The sequence below is a fragment of the Neodiprion fabricii genome, chromosome 3 (genome assembly GCF_021155785.1).
Source record: "Neodiprion fabricii isolate iyNeoFabr1 chromosome 3, iyNeoFabr1.1, whole genome shotgun sequence".
Classification (NCBI taxonomy): Eukaryota; Metazoa; Arthropoda; class Insecta; order Hymenoptera; family Diprionidae; genus Neodiprion; species Neodiprion fabricii.
The window spans coordinates 4,182,273-4,197,871 of NC_060241.1; the positions used below are offsets into that span (position 1 = coordinate 4,182,273).

The window sequence follows — 15,599 nt, forward strand, 5'->3', positions numbered from 1 at the left end:
AAGGATTGCGAAGCTAGGAAGTCACCCTGATACTTCTGCATCAGTATCTTGAATGTGCGTCAATATAATTATTTCACCTCCTATAATAATCACACGTATAATGTTGCTATGCGTGGCGTAACTAACGGAGATTGTCACAAAGCGGTTAAATAATTTCAACGGTACGACACAAACTCGCTATATATATATACACAGGGAAATTATTATAAATTGTAAAAAAAAAAACAGACAAAGACATTGGTAAATTTTTCAGTCTTTGTATTTTCACCTAAATTAATCTGTAGAAACATTGCGATGTGATTATTGTATTTTTTTTTTCTTGTCAGGAAATAACCTCGGGCAAAGATAAGTATGTAAAAAATAAAAATAAAAAATCAGCCATCAATCCAAACCTTACCTATACATGTATATATTTTTATAAACTAAATGTCTATTCAAATACGAAGAGGCATCGTTTGCTCGAGTTGAAAACAATACAATATCCAAACGATGCGTGAATAAATACTTGTCGGAATTGAAGAGAAAGAGAGAAAGAGATGGAAACAATTTGCAGCGTATATATAAAGTGCATCACGTGGAAGGAATAACGAGGTAAAAAATCGAAGGTCTATGCATGCTCGCTTAAAGCGAAAGACCAGAATTATGCATCATGCTGGTATGTACAAGATTATAGCAGATTGTACATACATGTATACATACATGTATACATACATATATATATATATATATGCATGCATACATGCATACACGAGGTATGTGTAACGTGTTAAGCCGCGGTGGAATTTTTGTGCAAGCTATTAGCGTTTAAATTTCAAATCCCAGTGCCAACTGCAGCCTGCATTAAATTGTCTTCTATTAAAAGTGTCATGGCCGAACCTTCTCCCCCTTCCTCTCAATCCCCTTCCCGCCTTTCTTCTCCCCTTCCTCGCCGTCTCATCATCCCGTGTCCGATCGACACAGTCACTTACTACTCGGCCCGTTACTCGACACACACGAATGCTGCTGGCAAACGCGCGACGGACATTCAAGCTCCAACTTTTCTCCGCTGGCTCTTAGCGAAACGACAAAGGCGAAACGCGCCGAAAAAGCTCACACCTCACCCACCACCACTCTCGTTACTTGCCTGTCGGACTCGAGACTTGATTGATATTACCTCGTTATTTGATCCAAATACTTTTAAAAGATCGATGAGAATCAACTGTACGTAGTTCGGGGTAGAGCTTACATGGAGTCGAAGTAAAAATTCATTATGGAACGTGTAAGATCGGTTCCAAATGGTGAAGAAAGTAATAATTCCTTAAATTTTTCACATTCTTATTTTATTCCCACGGTCTTCGTGTATCGAGCGGGAAGTTTCAAACTATATTTAAAAATAAGCTCATTCGCTATATTTTATACTGAATTATATTTCAAGGTTATTTGTTGGCAAAAAAGCCATATCCTCGAATATTCAGTGAGATTCACTCTTCTTTTCAGTGATAAAATAAAAAAAAATGATCGTTTTACCAATCGGATGTAATCTGAAAGAAAAAAAAAAAAAAAAATTGAAACAAAACACTAGCATTCATTAATCAGCACTGTAATGGAATAACCCACATGTCAGCACTACGTAATATCACATTCAGTGACGTATTTTTGTTTTTTTTTTCACTTAATCCGATCACTTGACATATTGAAATAAAAATTAATTAATGCAGCACACGTTTCTCATGGAATACCCCATTTATGATTTTTTTTTTCACTGAAAAGAAGATGAATCGAACTGAATATTCAAGATTATGGATTTCATTGCCGACGAATCATTGTTTTTCACTATTTGGAACCAATTTATTTAACCGGCTCCATCGTGAATTTTTTTTTTTTGACCCCATATAAGGACCACCCCAATATAATATATATATGATAAATCAATTTGAAATGAAAAAAATTTTCACAATTTTCAAGTAAAAAAAAATTAGAAACTATGGTTTAATTATTTTATTTAGTTGAAAGAAAAGAGAATATTTTACCCTTTGTTCCCCCTTGTTCTGACAAAATAAAACAAATCAAACAATAGTTTACTGATTTTTTTTACTCGAAAATTGAGAAATTTTTATTTTCTCTTTGTCAATTTTAAATTTATTCCGGCACCGTTTCCGATCGATCTAAAAATCTGAAATAGTTCAGACATTATCTTTTCGTTATTATCTATCGATTCTAGGGGTGGGAAATATAACTTGGAAATTAACGAGCACTCTAAATTATACGTGTAACAATCATCTTTACACAAAAATATTGGGTATACCCGAAACTGTAGCTTTTATGCGACATCGTGATAAATTTTAAAAACATCTCTCGATTCGATTTGCAATGAATTTGATTATAGATTCTGGAGTAGAAAATCACTCTGACTGATTCAACGATTCAGTATAATCGAATTTTATCAATCAAGGTTTTGGACATTTTTTGAAAAAGATATTGTAAGCGCTGTTCATGTATTGTAAATTTATCCAGTGTTTTGTTTTTCTTTTTGTTTTCAGTGTACGCGAAATTATTACGAGGTTTCTAAATTTCTATTTCCGATTTCTTCGTACATTTGTGAGTCGATAAGTTTTCATTATTTGGACCGTGACTAATTGGTAGTAATTAAAATTGTTTTCGGTAAACTATTCCCGAGAAATTGGATAATTCTTTTACACGAAAGAGTTGCTAGATTCAAGTTAATCTTATCGGAATTGAGCCTTCAGACGTTGCGAAAATCTGTTAAATAAATAATAACACGCGGTGATACGATTTTGTTCTTATCACTATCTCTTTGATTGGATTTCAACACTTGTTTGCGCAAGTTTCCAAACTGATATGCAATACAGTTTTACAAGTGAAAATATTTCTCTCGGTATCATAAGTCGAAACATTCCGCAGACGGAAACTGTACGGAATAGAGAAATCATGTCAAGTACGTGTGTAAGACGAGAAGGGAATGAATTATCGAGGAAATCGAAAAGCAAAAATTTCGTGTGTCAACTACCCGCAGTCGTTAGACTTGCAACGGATATTTCCACCGCATTTTTCGATCACTTCTTTCTTATCAATTAGCCTAATCCCAGAGCCTCCGTAGAAGCAATAAGCTAACAGGTGAAACCACAAATCAGGGATAAGAATCGGCGATCCTTCATCCCGCGGAGTGATGAAAAGCACAAAAAGCACAGCTGCTCGATGCGCGTTTACGAATTCAAAGCGGTTGGACTTAATCAATGCGGTTAAAAAAATAGTGAACCTGAATATCGGCCCGCAGGTTCAGGATCAACCGAGCAAAGAGCAGCTCGGGCGGGGATTTTGCTTGCCACAAACTCTCCTCCTCCAACAAGCACCAGCAGCAGCAGCATCAGCACAGTTTGTATATAGAGCAGAGTCCCAGCTTCCGAAGCCGTCTGACCTTGACCGACAAACTCCACTGCACCGAGCGTTTGCACTCGGCACCGTCGCTCCTCCTGCTGCTGTTGCTGCTGCTGCTGCTGCTTCTACCGCAGATGCAGAAGTGCATTAAACGCGCTGCGCTAACTCAGCGAGTTTGGTTGAGCTAAGCTTCTTTTCACTTGCTTAAACGTCGTTCTCGCTTAATTCCACCCTGGTTTCCTGATCATTTCGGTCAATTTCTCGCACGGCTTGATGATTTCTTGTTGTTTTTTTTTTTTTTCTTTTTTCTCTGAAATTCGTATTAGCAAGGTTACAACTAAACGATGATTCGACGAAAATTGTGCAAGTTGCAGCATTCCATTCAGCTCAGGTTCCCTGCTGAATGTGATGTAGTTTTCCGACCGTCGAGTGGTCAAGACAATTTCACGGTCTTTGCAGATGCGGTACGAATGGTAAAAAAAAAAAAAAAAATTCTCCGAAGAGAGGAAAGAAACGGGGATCAATGAAAACTGTTCAAGCAAAGAACGAAATGACTTTATTTCTTCACTCAAGACTTTATTTTATCGTCAGATTAATATTTATTGCAAATACAGTCGAAAATGTGTTTCATGCAGTTCTTTTCCAAAATCTTCGGAACGAGATTCTGGAATCGATTAGATCGTGTGAAAAGCAATCAATCTTTTTTCTTGTCTACACTTATGACGTGAGTGCGTGGTTTTTTCGATGTTGATCACAGTTCGCGATGACGATTGAGAACGTTGAAATCGAAGTGACATCAAGCCTGCATCACCTAGAACGAAGGTCGGCTTCAAGTCACTGTAAGATCAAGTCAGACTTTGCTGTATTCTGAAATTTCATTCCGACAAAATCGCGGTTATCTTTATTGCGAGGACTCGAATTTGTCCACGGGAAAAGTAACAGAACTTCATTGTTGTTCGTAAGTTTGACTCGAAATCAGGGAAGGAGAAATTTTTTTCCGCAGGTTAAAAATGCACCTGGAATCAAGTATCCGATCTGTTTAGAGAGTCCGTTTAAATGGTTTTATAGTAAGTTGCGGAACGCTTTGCAGCTTTCAGAGAGGTATTATTACTCTCTTCGCTTCGCGGCAAAACCATAAAATACCGACAAAATTCACACCTACATAGTACAAAGCGTCGTGCTGCATTTTAGACAGCTAGAACGACTCGAGTGTGTGGGTATAATAAAGTACAGAGTGACGCGACTCTACGTCCTTCGACTTTTTGACACCGTCGTGTAGATCTCGTTGCACGCACGCATGCGGGGCTATAGAATTTCATGCAACTCTACGTTATGCATATACGAATACCTCACGTTTCAAATAAGTAAAATTATTCGCATCGTCAACGTGTACGAACCGTTCGTTTCCAATAAAATATAAAATAATTACTTCAATCTTTTTATGAAGTTTCGAGACTCCAAGAATCTGGGATTCAACAAGGCGACGTTACATTAAAAAAGAAGTCTAAAATCATGTAGGTATAACGCATATTTATTTCGAATTTTCATTTCGAGTTCGTAATGTATAAAAACTCATCGTTAATTCTGGTGTGGTGATTGAATTGTTCGCATCCCGGATCATTGGAAATAATTTTCCTTTATCATCATCCGCGTCGTAGGTACATTAAATATCGTTACGAACGATCAATTCGAGAAATTGACGACATCAAAATTTCATTGCTTCGAAAGAAAAATAGAAAAAAATTACTCGAACAATACCCAATTGAGTGATTTAATAATAATAATAATAATGATAATAATAACAACACCAACAACAAAAATAATAATCGTGGGAAATTTGCCTTCCGGAAAAAATGCAGGCGGGTACAGTGAGAGGTGGTAAGGTATAGGAAAAAAAAACAAAAAAAAACGTTGCGGAGTTAGAGGGAAGGGGAAATAAAGATATGTACACACACTGCGAAGAAAAACGAGGCAAAATTTCAAGGCAGAAGGTAGGTAGGTAGGTAGGTAGGTAGTCAGAGGTGTTCGTCGTTGTTCGAAAAGGCGGGGGAGTGGGGTTGGCGGTAGGGGGAGGGTCAGGGGGAGGGGGAGAGGGGAGGGGGGGGGAAGAGAGCGGGTACATTGCACTTATCGGTCGCGTCTCCTCATCTGGCTCTCCGCTGGTACACCTACCTACACACAGACACACACACACAATAGGTAAGATGTACCGTCGCGCGAGGCGCCTACTTTTGCGATGTTCTGTACCTACCGTACGTTCCGCGGTTTGAAAATTTCTGCAATTGCACCAAGTGCATGTGTATGTAGAAGAGAAGGCAGGCAAGTAGTAAGAGAGGCGGCCGGCTAGCTGAAACGGGAGGGGGGAGGAGAGGGACAGAAGGATCAGAAGGAGAGAAAGAGAGAGAGAGAGAGAGAGAGACCCTCTTGACGCACACACCGCCAGTGGACGCCGCCACTCTTCCATCGGCGTTAGTCCGTCCACGAACGGCTTACACTACTACTTTGCGCAGCGCTGAGGCTTGGCTTGTCTCGTTGAGCCGCAGCGCTGCGCTGCGCTGTGCTGGCTGCTGGAGCTGCGCACGCACACACACACGTGCCCAGCCGGTGAAAACGTACACGTGCAGCGCGGAGGGGTGGAAGCGCTGCGCGGCGGGGAGGGAAATAAGGGGCGTCTAGGGTGGGGCGAGGGGGGGGGGGGGGGGGGGGGGAGAGGAAGGTCTGTCGCAGCGATCATGCCTGCCCGGTTGCATCGCCGGGTGGCGCGGTGGTGGCGCGGTGCAACGACGATAGTGGGGTTGCAGGTTTGCGAGTGTGCCGCGCCGGTGGCGCGCTATCCAACTCGTGGTGAGAGATGCAGTTACGCTAGCGCAACGCGGCCGGTCGCAACTGACAACACTCGCCAGCTCTTGTCGCGGTGCACGCCGCCGCCCGCGCCTCTTCGGCAACCGTGAATTTATTACACGCGCGCACATATATATGTATATATATATACATATATATATATATATATATATATTTATACACGCTGGTATATACCGTCTATATATATATCTGTACGTACATATACCTATGTATGTATACATGTATATATGTACACCGAACTACGCGAGTAAATATATTATGTGCGTGTGTATACGTATATAAATATTTTTACGCGACGCAAACAAATACGCAGACATATACATGTATACATATATATAGTGCATATAGTGCATATATATATATATATATATATATATATATATGTTTATATGTATGTATATGTATATATGTATGCGTAAAGTTTAATAAACGAGTACATTAATAATAATAATTATTAAACATACAAGAACATACGATAATATCAACGTGTATGTGTATATGCATGTCAACTTGGCAGATGAGAAGGTAGAGAAGAAAAATAAAAAATTACCGTACACGGATTGCAATTTTCAATGTTGATAAAAATAAAAATGAACAACGAACAAGGAAGCGGATAAAAACAAAAATTAATGCAAGAAACAAGCTCTTCTTTTCTCACTTTCGTTCTGTAATACTTCAAGCACGGTAGTTGTACTGCGGGGAAAAGTATGCGAATATATAAAACGACTTGATAAAAGGAAGGAAAGAAAGATAATAAAATAAAAACTCCCGAGGGAGAGATTGAACCGACGTTGATAAAAAAAAAACCAAAAAAAAAAAAAAACTACAAACAATCGTATTCGTTGCACAAGTTTTATAAGTGACGTTGTTAAAACACACGTACATCATATATACAACAGAGTAATCGGGGAAGAACGAGGGAGAGAAAGAGAGAGAGTGATCAGTCGTCGATGTAGGTAGTTCATACCTGGAAAAAGTTATAACAAGTAAAAAAAGAGAAACAACAAAACAAAAATTTGAAAATAAAAAAAAGAAACAAAAAAACACGAAACCAAATGAAATTGTTAAGAAAAGACCCGAAGAAATTCCGCTGAAAAGAAGATGTAACATATTAAAACGACGTTGAAATGAAAGTTTGCGTAAAATAAAGAAAGAAAAAGAAAAAAAGGAAAAAATTGAGGTGTCGGTAGTTTTGTTTGTTTGTTTGTTTTATTTATTTATTTATTTTTTTTTTTTTTTTGCCATCCCGTGGGGCGGAAACCGGAATCATTTCTTATATACTCTGGTAGGGGGTGCAAGGCGTTATATACTTCGGGGGTTGCGTGCGCGTCGGGGGTTTTGAAGTACTCTATCAGTTCTTACCGTTCGTTCGGGTTCTGTTAGATACGGGACAGTGTTTTTTACCTCCTGAGTATTGAAGTGAATTGCATACGAATACATACGTCTGACGAATATGTTTATACGTACATACATACACGTGTATAAAACGTAAGCGATTAGTTTGTTACATCGAAATTTAGTGAGTTGAAATATTTGCGTAGATTCTGTGACGGGCGGAAAAATCATCCGGACAAGTGTAATTCGTAAATAATAAAACATGTTCGTGATCAGTTTCTTCAAGATGATTGATTAAAAGTTCCTCCTACAAGCAGCGCTGGAATCTCGAGATCGATCTACATTTTTGGCTGACAAACAGTGAGTAGTGAAAAAATATCTTATCGCGCATCGTCGATTAGCCGTAAAAATTGCCGTTCCGCACATTTTCAGTATAAGTAATATAAAAAAAAAATAAAATAAAAAAAAAAAAAAAAACCCACGCGACGGCCTCAAGATCTTCCCGATCCTTGGATAATTTTTTACCAAAATCTGAGATCCGATGTACGTATGTTTACGTATGTTTAGTAAAAATCCACTCGACGCATCGAATTTTCAGCGGATCTGCAAGCTCGCGCGTCGGCTGGATCAAGCGTCAAAAATTCACTTTTGCGTTGGCGCCTCGAGAGCATATAAAGTGACATTAGAGAGCTGTAGTGCGATGCATCATCGCGAGCACCAAAATGGCCGAAATAGCCGACACGCGTGGCGTGTTTTTCACGAAATGGTAGCCGAGGGATAGCAGATACGAATAATTGTCAATGTCGTTAAGTACGGTTTCTCAGCTGCTCCATTCTCGTACTCGTTGTCTCTTCTCCGATCCCTTATCAATGTTTTGTCTACGTTGCAGCTCGTTGTGCCACCTCCTTCACTTTAAAATCTTGTTGTCAGTGAATTCTGTACAATTCTATTCGCGCAAAGTCAGGATCATCGCGGTTCGCCAAAACGACGACGCTCATCCGTCTTCAAAGACCTCTGAAAACGCAAAAAATTCGACCTGTCTTAATCGGCTGATTCACTTGCGCTTTTTTGAAAATCCAATTTTACCGCCAATTGTGTAAGGGACGAACTTCGCGGGGTTTTTACCCAAGTTTTGAATGCCACGTGGGGGTCGCGCGTTACTGTGACGTCACGACCCTGCGCTCTGCGGAAACAGGTCGCCATCGTCGCGTCGTGCCTGTGAACATCATCGAATTCCAAAAATTTAAGCGAAGGGCTTTCGAATTCTGTGATTGCTTTTAGTGCCCGTTCAACGTCGCGAAAACCTTCTCAAACTTTTCGATACTCGTACAAATATTCACGCTTCACAAGTTCAAGGATGTTTTGTCGGCAGCTCTGCAGTTTGTACCGTGAAGTTCACTGAGATTTTAGTAACCCGGAAATGAGTTTCCCTTTTTTTGTTATCATTTGAAAGCTGAATAACCGATCGGATAAACTGACTTCTATCGATGAACCGAGCCGAGATTTCGTCGCAAATAGTACTTCCGAATTTTCTCGTACTTTCTTTGTTCTCTTTTGCTTTGAGGAAACTTTGTGCGAGAGTCACGTATCAAGTTTTCTGTTCTCGTTCGCTTCTCCATCGTCATTTCAGTAAAAATTCTCAAATAAAAATAGCCAAGATGACAGTTGAAAGAGCACAAAATTTTCTACGGTAAAGAGAGCAACCTGAAGTCGTGTCTGAAAATAGGTTTCAACTTATTTTTCAACTGCTTCGAAACTTTCGGTGACAAAAATACCTCAAATTAACCCTAGAACGGTAATGTTACTTTTTTTTTACTGTTCCGGAAAGGGGGGGGGGGGGGGGGAGGAAAAAAACGCCCCAATCTTGTGAATTCCACGTGGGCTTAAAAATATTTTCCACGAATTCCAAAAAAAGTGGACAACAATCAGTAGGCGAAATATAAAAACATGAGATCTTCTCTTGCGGCGGGAAATTTACATTCGCCTGGGGTGTTTTAGGGTTAATTTTTGTTTTTTTTTTTTTATTTGCAAACTACGAATTAACAACGCGGTGATAACGAGAAGAGCGAATTCGCGAATGATGGTGATGGTCGTCGGTTACTTTCACGGTGCATGGAGTTGATTCTACACTAGGGTTAAAAGAATTTGAACAGATCGCGGAACCACTGTGCAACAGCGAAGGAAGGCTGTGAACGAAGAGAGGAAAGAAGAGAGTTCGAGGTGCAGCCACCGCATGCATTATACGTGGACATGTCAGGCGCGTGTATCGAGATGGTTGCGTTACATGGGAAGAGTCGGCGAAGAGTCGTCTAGTGCTGATCTGAATCGGGGTCAAACCGAATTTTCTACTTTAACCTACTGGATATACGGCGTGAATTTAGCTTTCTAAAACCTCCATCCATATTAGAATTTAAACAGCGCTAACCGGCGCTCCGCACGGAAACAGACGCCTGATTCGAGCGTCTTTTCATTTACCGAAGAAGTCAGTCTTAGTCCTCGCCGAATGCTGTAGTTCCAACACGGGGAAGTAAAGGTATCGAAGATAATAACGAGGATCAGTTTTTGCGTCAACTTTCGAATCATGACAGACCGTCCAAAGCCACCGAACGTTTTTTTATTATCCGACAGTCGGTTCGGGACAAAGTTCCGAATCATCAAAGTTCAGACGAACCATTAAATCGAATGTCGAAATTCCAAACGGCCAAGACTTGGAACGTTAACAACCTTCGTGTATACCCCGATGTGTTTACTGCACGTGTGAAGCTCATGGCAACATTCATGAAGTATCGACCATTCGGAATTTGGACATTCGATGTTACGGTCTGAGCCTGAGCTTGAATATTCGGAACTTTGACCTGCACCGAAGCCAAGAATCAGCCAAAAGTGTCATTTTCACGATGACCATGATAAGGACGGCTGTCTTTCCGAGCATTCTGCTCGACCCGACTCGCGTACACACCGAAGTCTTGATCCGCACGCGTGCATCGAGACCCCCATAGTCCGAGGCACCAAAGAGAAGTCTGTGCCAGCCACAGTCCGTGATTAATCCGTTGTGCGGTATGGCATTGTGTGGCATTACGTGCTTTCCAGCGTCTGTATAGCTCTTGACCTCCGATCTACCAGCATGTGCAACGCGTAACGGCAACGGCACCAAGCTCACATGAGCTTTCAGGGATGGACCGAGTCCACGTTATTCCAACCACGTACGGAAACAACGACTTGTTGCCGAAATTCTGCCGGGCTAGTTTGCTCTCGACATTGTTTCCACGGTTGGTCTCGATTCTTGTGCTCTACTTGAACGTTTTAAAGCAAACCCATGACCATCGGGCGATATTTCACACTTGCTTTATTGGGTTTTCAAAACCGTTTTGTTACGGGAACAGAAACGACGTCGGTGGCAACGAATTATTGTTGAGCAGTCGCTAATGGCAGTTGGTCAGTTTGTTCGTAGCGTTGGGATATTTTGAAAATGTGGCAAACCACTTTGCTTCAAAATTTGATAGTTAATTATCTCGAAACCACACCCAGCTCAATCCATCGCGTTCATATATTTTCTAAGAAAAATATAATTTGCTTTGAAAAATACAGAGGGCGGGGGGGGGAGGAACCTTTCCACGCAGAGTTGTTTTCTTATTATTTATCTGTGGTTAGAAGTGCTGACATTCAATCCTACATGGTGTCAGTTATTAGAACACCGCGTACCGATTCGTTAGAAAAATTCTTTCCATTGTAAAATCCCCGTTGGAAAAACAACGCTGTTTGCACGTATCGTTGTTTTCCCGATAACGAAATTATTTGAGGAAGAATTTTTTTATCTTTTTATTTTATTTTTTTTTTTACCTTATAGCCGATGAGACGATGAAGAATAATAAACACAATTTCTGCACGAAGTGTCGATCCTCTCTATCAACTCACGACTTTCAATCCAACACTACCGAACACGGTTGAGAAATTAATTTTTCCCCTTACATTCCGCAGTATCGAAAGTGCACAAAAAATTGCCTAGCGCATAATTTACGAGCCTGGATAAGACAAGCACTGCTAATAGCAACGCGGGAAAAGTAAGGAGGCAAGTAGCGAGCATGCAGTCTCGAACCACATTCAACCAAGGGAGTAAAGGTCAGTTTCACTGGAACCTCTAGTGTCGTACATTGGTTTGTAGGTGTATCTCACAACCAACCACACGCATACACAACGACTTATCGATCGTCATACCGAATTGGCAATCGTCCTTTTCCAACGTAGGTGCGGTTAACGTTCCCATTTACCATTCTTGCATAAAAATTCTCCTCTTCAGTCGTCACACCGAGCGTGTCGTTCGTTCTGATCGTTATCTCCTGGTTCACAGATTTTCAGACAAGTTGGTGTCGGATGATTTCGCGAAAATCGTCGCGCGTGCTTCCCTAAGAAAATCGCATCCACCTAGCACAAAATTCAGCTTGCATATGGAGCAAATAACTGCAGCGTTGCGAGTAATACCGGGAGTATTTAACATCGGTGACATTCAAGATTCGTATGGACAAACGTCCCGGCGAGACCGTGTAAAAATAGAAAAGAGAAACGATAGAGAGAGAGAGAGAGAGAGTGAGAGAGGGAGAGAGAGAAGGAGGGGGGGACTCATCCGGCACTGGGGGGCACCGGGGGCACGCTAGACAGTAGCTAACAAAATGGCCGACAGATTTAGAGTTATGTAACTCGTGTGCAGTCTGCAGGCTGGATATGTATATATATATATATATATATATATATACAATTTTTACATATATATATATATATATATATATATGTATGTATATGTGCAGTGCCAAACATGAACGCTCGCTTATAACTCGACGTTGCCATTCGCAGGGTCAACCGAAAGGCGTCAAGCCTCGTAGTTCAATTGCGACGTTAAATTTTCACCACCTAGAAGCTTCGGAAGCTCTCGACTTTGCCGATAATTTGCGAGACCTGGACTAACTTGAGCTTTCGTCAGAGCTTCACCGTCTCGCACGGAGTTGTAAGAAAAATTTTTCACCTCGACTTTACGACGTCCAACGTCATTCGTTTTTTAAACCTCCAAATTGTTGAGGTTAATTGTCGAAATGTAGGTTGTCGAGACGGGGCAATTTCAAAAGCTACATTACTGACACCGTGATATATATATATATATATACACACACATTATTCTGTGAGATATTTTACAACGAAATTTTTCTCATTGTATTTATTATAGTAGCGATCAAAGTTGAGATGATCGGCAGTGTGAAAAGGAGCCAGTAAATCGGGGGAAACAATCATTAAATACTCGCGTGTGCAAATATATATATATATATATATATATGAACATTGACGAAAGTGTAACGTTGCGATGTGTTAACGCAGTGTTTATATGAACAAGGTGCAAAGTTCATGGGCAAGCGGGGAGCTTGCGAGCTTGCGACTTTGCATAAGTATAGACTCCGACTTGTACCGTATATCTGCTTAACAAGACCAGCATGTAGAGAGGTACCGCTAGATCTGGACTGGTAATCTGGCATAATGTGTGTGTGTGTGTGTGTGTGTGTGTATAAATAAACATACATACAATAGTATAATATATCATAACTTACATCACGGTATTGGTATTATACATGGAAATATGCACGTACAATAATGCGCTTGTAGGTATAAAACTCAAAGCAATCAGGCTACGCACAATATGCCTGTGTAATAATGTTGTGTGATATGCGATTGTGAGAAACGTGTATTTTTTATATTTATATATATATATATATATATGTATAAGAGAGTATTGCGAACTTTTAACGGATCAACAACTGCCGCAGGGCAATGCAATGCTCTCCGTTGTGCAGGTTCATCATTCCCTGTCAGATATCTGGGTTACCACCCATCGTTGTCTTCAATTTTCTTCAATATTACACGAGCGATTTTTTTCTTACGAAAGAATTCCAAGATTGAGAATAAAATTTGAATCGGTCACCGTTCGCTGGTCTCTGAAATATATTGAGCCGCTTTTTTTATTTATTTTTTTTTTTTTCAACTAGATTCATCCAAAATCTTGTAATTAAAAAATTGGTTTATCGTAAAATTGACCAAAGGCGGTGAAGTCACTCGTTTGTAATTGATGCAGAAAAAATGTGTTCAGCGAATGTTGTTCAAACGCTAATATATAGTTCGTAACGATCATGAGCTTTAATGGAACATTCGAAATCGCAACGATTGTCTCAAAGCTAAGTTTTCGTACTCTTGGTGAGAGGAAAAATAAAAAAAAAAAACAAATAAAAAAATTCAAGTACAAGCAGTGGCAGCTGTCATATTTTGTATACTTAGACTCGCGTTAAATGCTAGTCTATCTTCAGATTATTTTATCTATTCATTTGGTATTTTCATCTTTCGCGTGAAAAACTTTTACACCTTTCGTGAATCGGATGTGAAAATAGAAAAAATGGATTCTAAAAAACTGTACGTAGAAATCGTCGCGGATGTAAGTTTTCAATTGTTTATTTCGGTCCTTCTTTAAACAAATTTTATCCAGAATGTGATGAAATCTTGAACGGTATTTTTATTTTTCTATTTTTATATTTGCAGTGATATTTTTTCATCCGCGTTTTTATTATTTCTTTTTCTCACAAAATATTCCTGTATCTTAAAATTGGAATTGAGATGTTACGCGGAACGAATGTGTAGAAAACAGTGACTGAAATTCATTTCAGTATCGTGATAAGCCAATTTCTCACAATCGAAAATCTATATTTAAATTCCCGTCGCTGTTTTTTGTTTTCCTTTTGCGCGTGAACGAAGAATGAGACATCATTGTCCGAAATTTTTTACGTATTGCATAATAACAACCGATACATTATGTAACATTTTGCATATTTGTATTATCTAAACAGCTGTGCAAATTTAAACTCTGTGTTACGTTAACGAGAAAGCTTGCGAGATTCGCAGAGTGGTTTTTTTTTTCGAGAAGGCGAGCCCTCAAATAAATGAACCTCCAATTGTGTTTCGATATTTGCGAGGCGAGTACCAGCGACACATTTTTTTTTTTTTTTTCCATGCAATTCGCTGATTCGATTTTTTCTAGAATACCGAGCTTGACGAAAAAAAACCAAAAAACCAAAAAAAAAATTAGTGAAATTTCAGCGTCTAGAAAAAAATAAAAGCAAAAATTAACAAATACAATACAGGTATAAACGAGCTCATAGATCTCATTTTGCGACATTATTTTTTTGAGGAGAGGAAGGAGAAAGGAGAAAGAAAAAACAAATACAAAGAGCAATGTTATTCCGACTTTTGGAAGAATGTTTTTGAATAATACGGTAGGAACACTCGTCAGTTTGTTGCATTCTTGTGTGTTTTTACAGCTTTCGATAATGTTCAAATAAAATCTTCGAAATTATATACACGGTGTTAAAGGTTACGTATACCTGTATAATAGACGACAGATTGTACTCGGTAAGCCGTAATAATATCAAAATTTTTTTGTAACCAAAATTAATAATTTAAACATTTGTATTTATAAAATGAATTTAGATGTGACCTAAGATCAATTTTAACCGGATTAATTTAATTATTTATCTACTAAACGTAATAAATAAATTTCTATCGATTCAAGTATCTTTCCGTATTCATTTATAAATTTCATTTATAAATTTACAAAATGGGTAATGAAACAATTCAATTTCGACGCAACGGACAATTTGGAAAAAAAGAATAATATACATTATATGAATTTTCAATCACTCGGATCAAAATATCTACAAAATTACACGTAAAAAAATATTTTTTATAATCCATGGGTAATGTACGAGAATTGGTTAATACAAATGACACTTTTTTTTGTATTTTGATCGTCAACAGTTGCGATTGAATATTGCATAAAAATATCCAATCTTTTATAATTAATCGCACAAAAACTGCAGGTCAGATCCTTCTCAAAATATTATCTCACTGGAATTTATTAGCGATTAACAACATGTCAAAAACACTGAGTTTTACATTGACATTACTCTAATGTCCGAACGGCCTTAACGGGCCGAATGAAT

General features: G+C 39.1%; 1 protein-coding gene and 1 long non-coding RNA gene across 10 annotated transcripts in view; one reads left to right on the plus strand and one right to left on the minus strand.

Annotated features, from left to right (window-relative positions):
- LOC124179103 (mushroom body large-type Kenyon cell-specific protein 1-like) overlaps positions 1-15,599 on the plus strand; it is a 97,588-nt gene that overhangs the window by 19,687 nt on the left and 62,302 nt on the right. For 3 of the 9 annotated variants that reach the window (XM_046563184.1, XM_046563186.1, XM_046563187.1), the window contains exon 1: positions 6,425-7,932. The exons of 1 other annotated variant lie outside the window; for it this stretch is intronic. The gene's annotated coding sequence lies outside the window, so the exon portion shown is untranslated. Of the gene's footprint in view, positions 1-6,247; positions 6,323-6,412; positions 7,933-15,599 lie in introns of those variants that run through there. 5 more of the 9 variants (XM_046563188.1, XM_046563185.1, XM_046563181.1 and 2 more) reach the window with 4 other exon arrangements.
- LOC124179105 lies at positions 4,034-5,896 on the minus strand. Its single transcript, XR_006869955.1, has 2 exons — positions 5,627-5,896; positions 4,034-4,186 (listed from the first exon to the last, which is right to left on the minus strand). It is a non-coding gene; the product is annotated as an uncharacterized LOC124179105 (long non-coding RNA).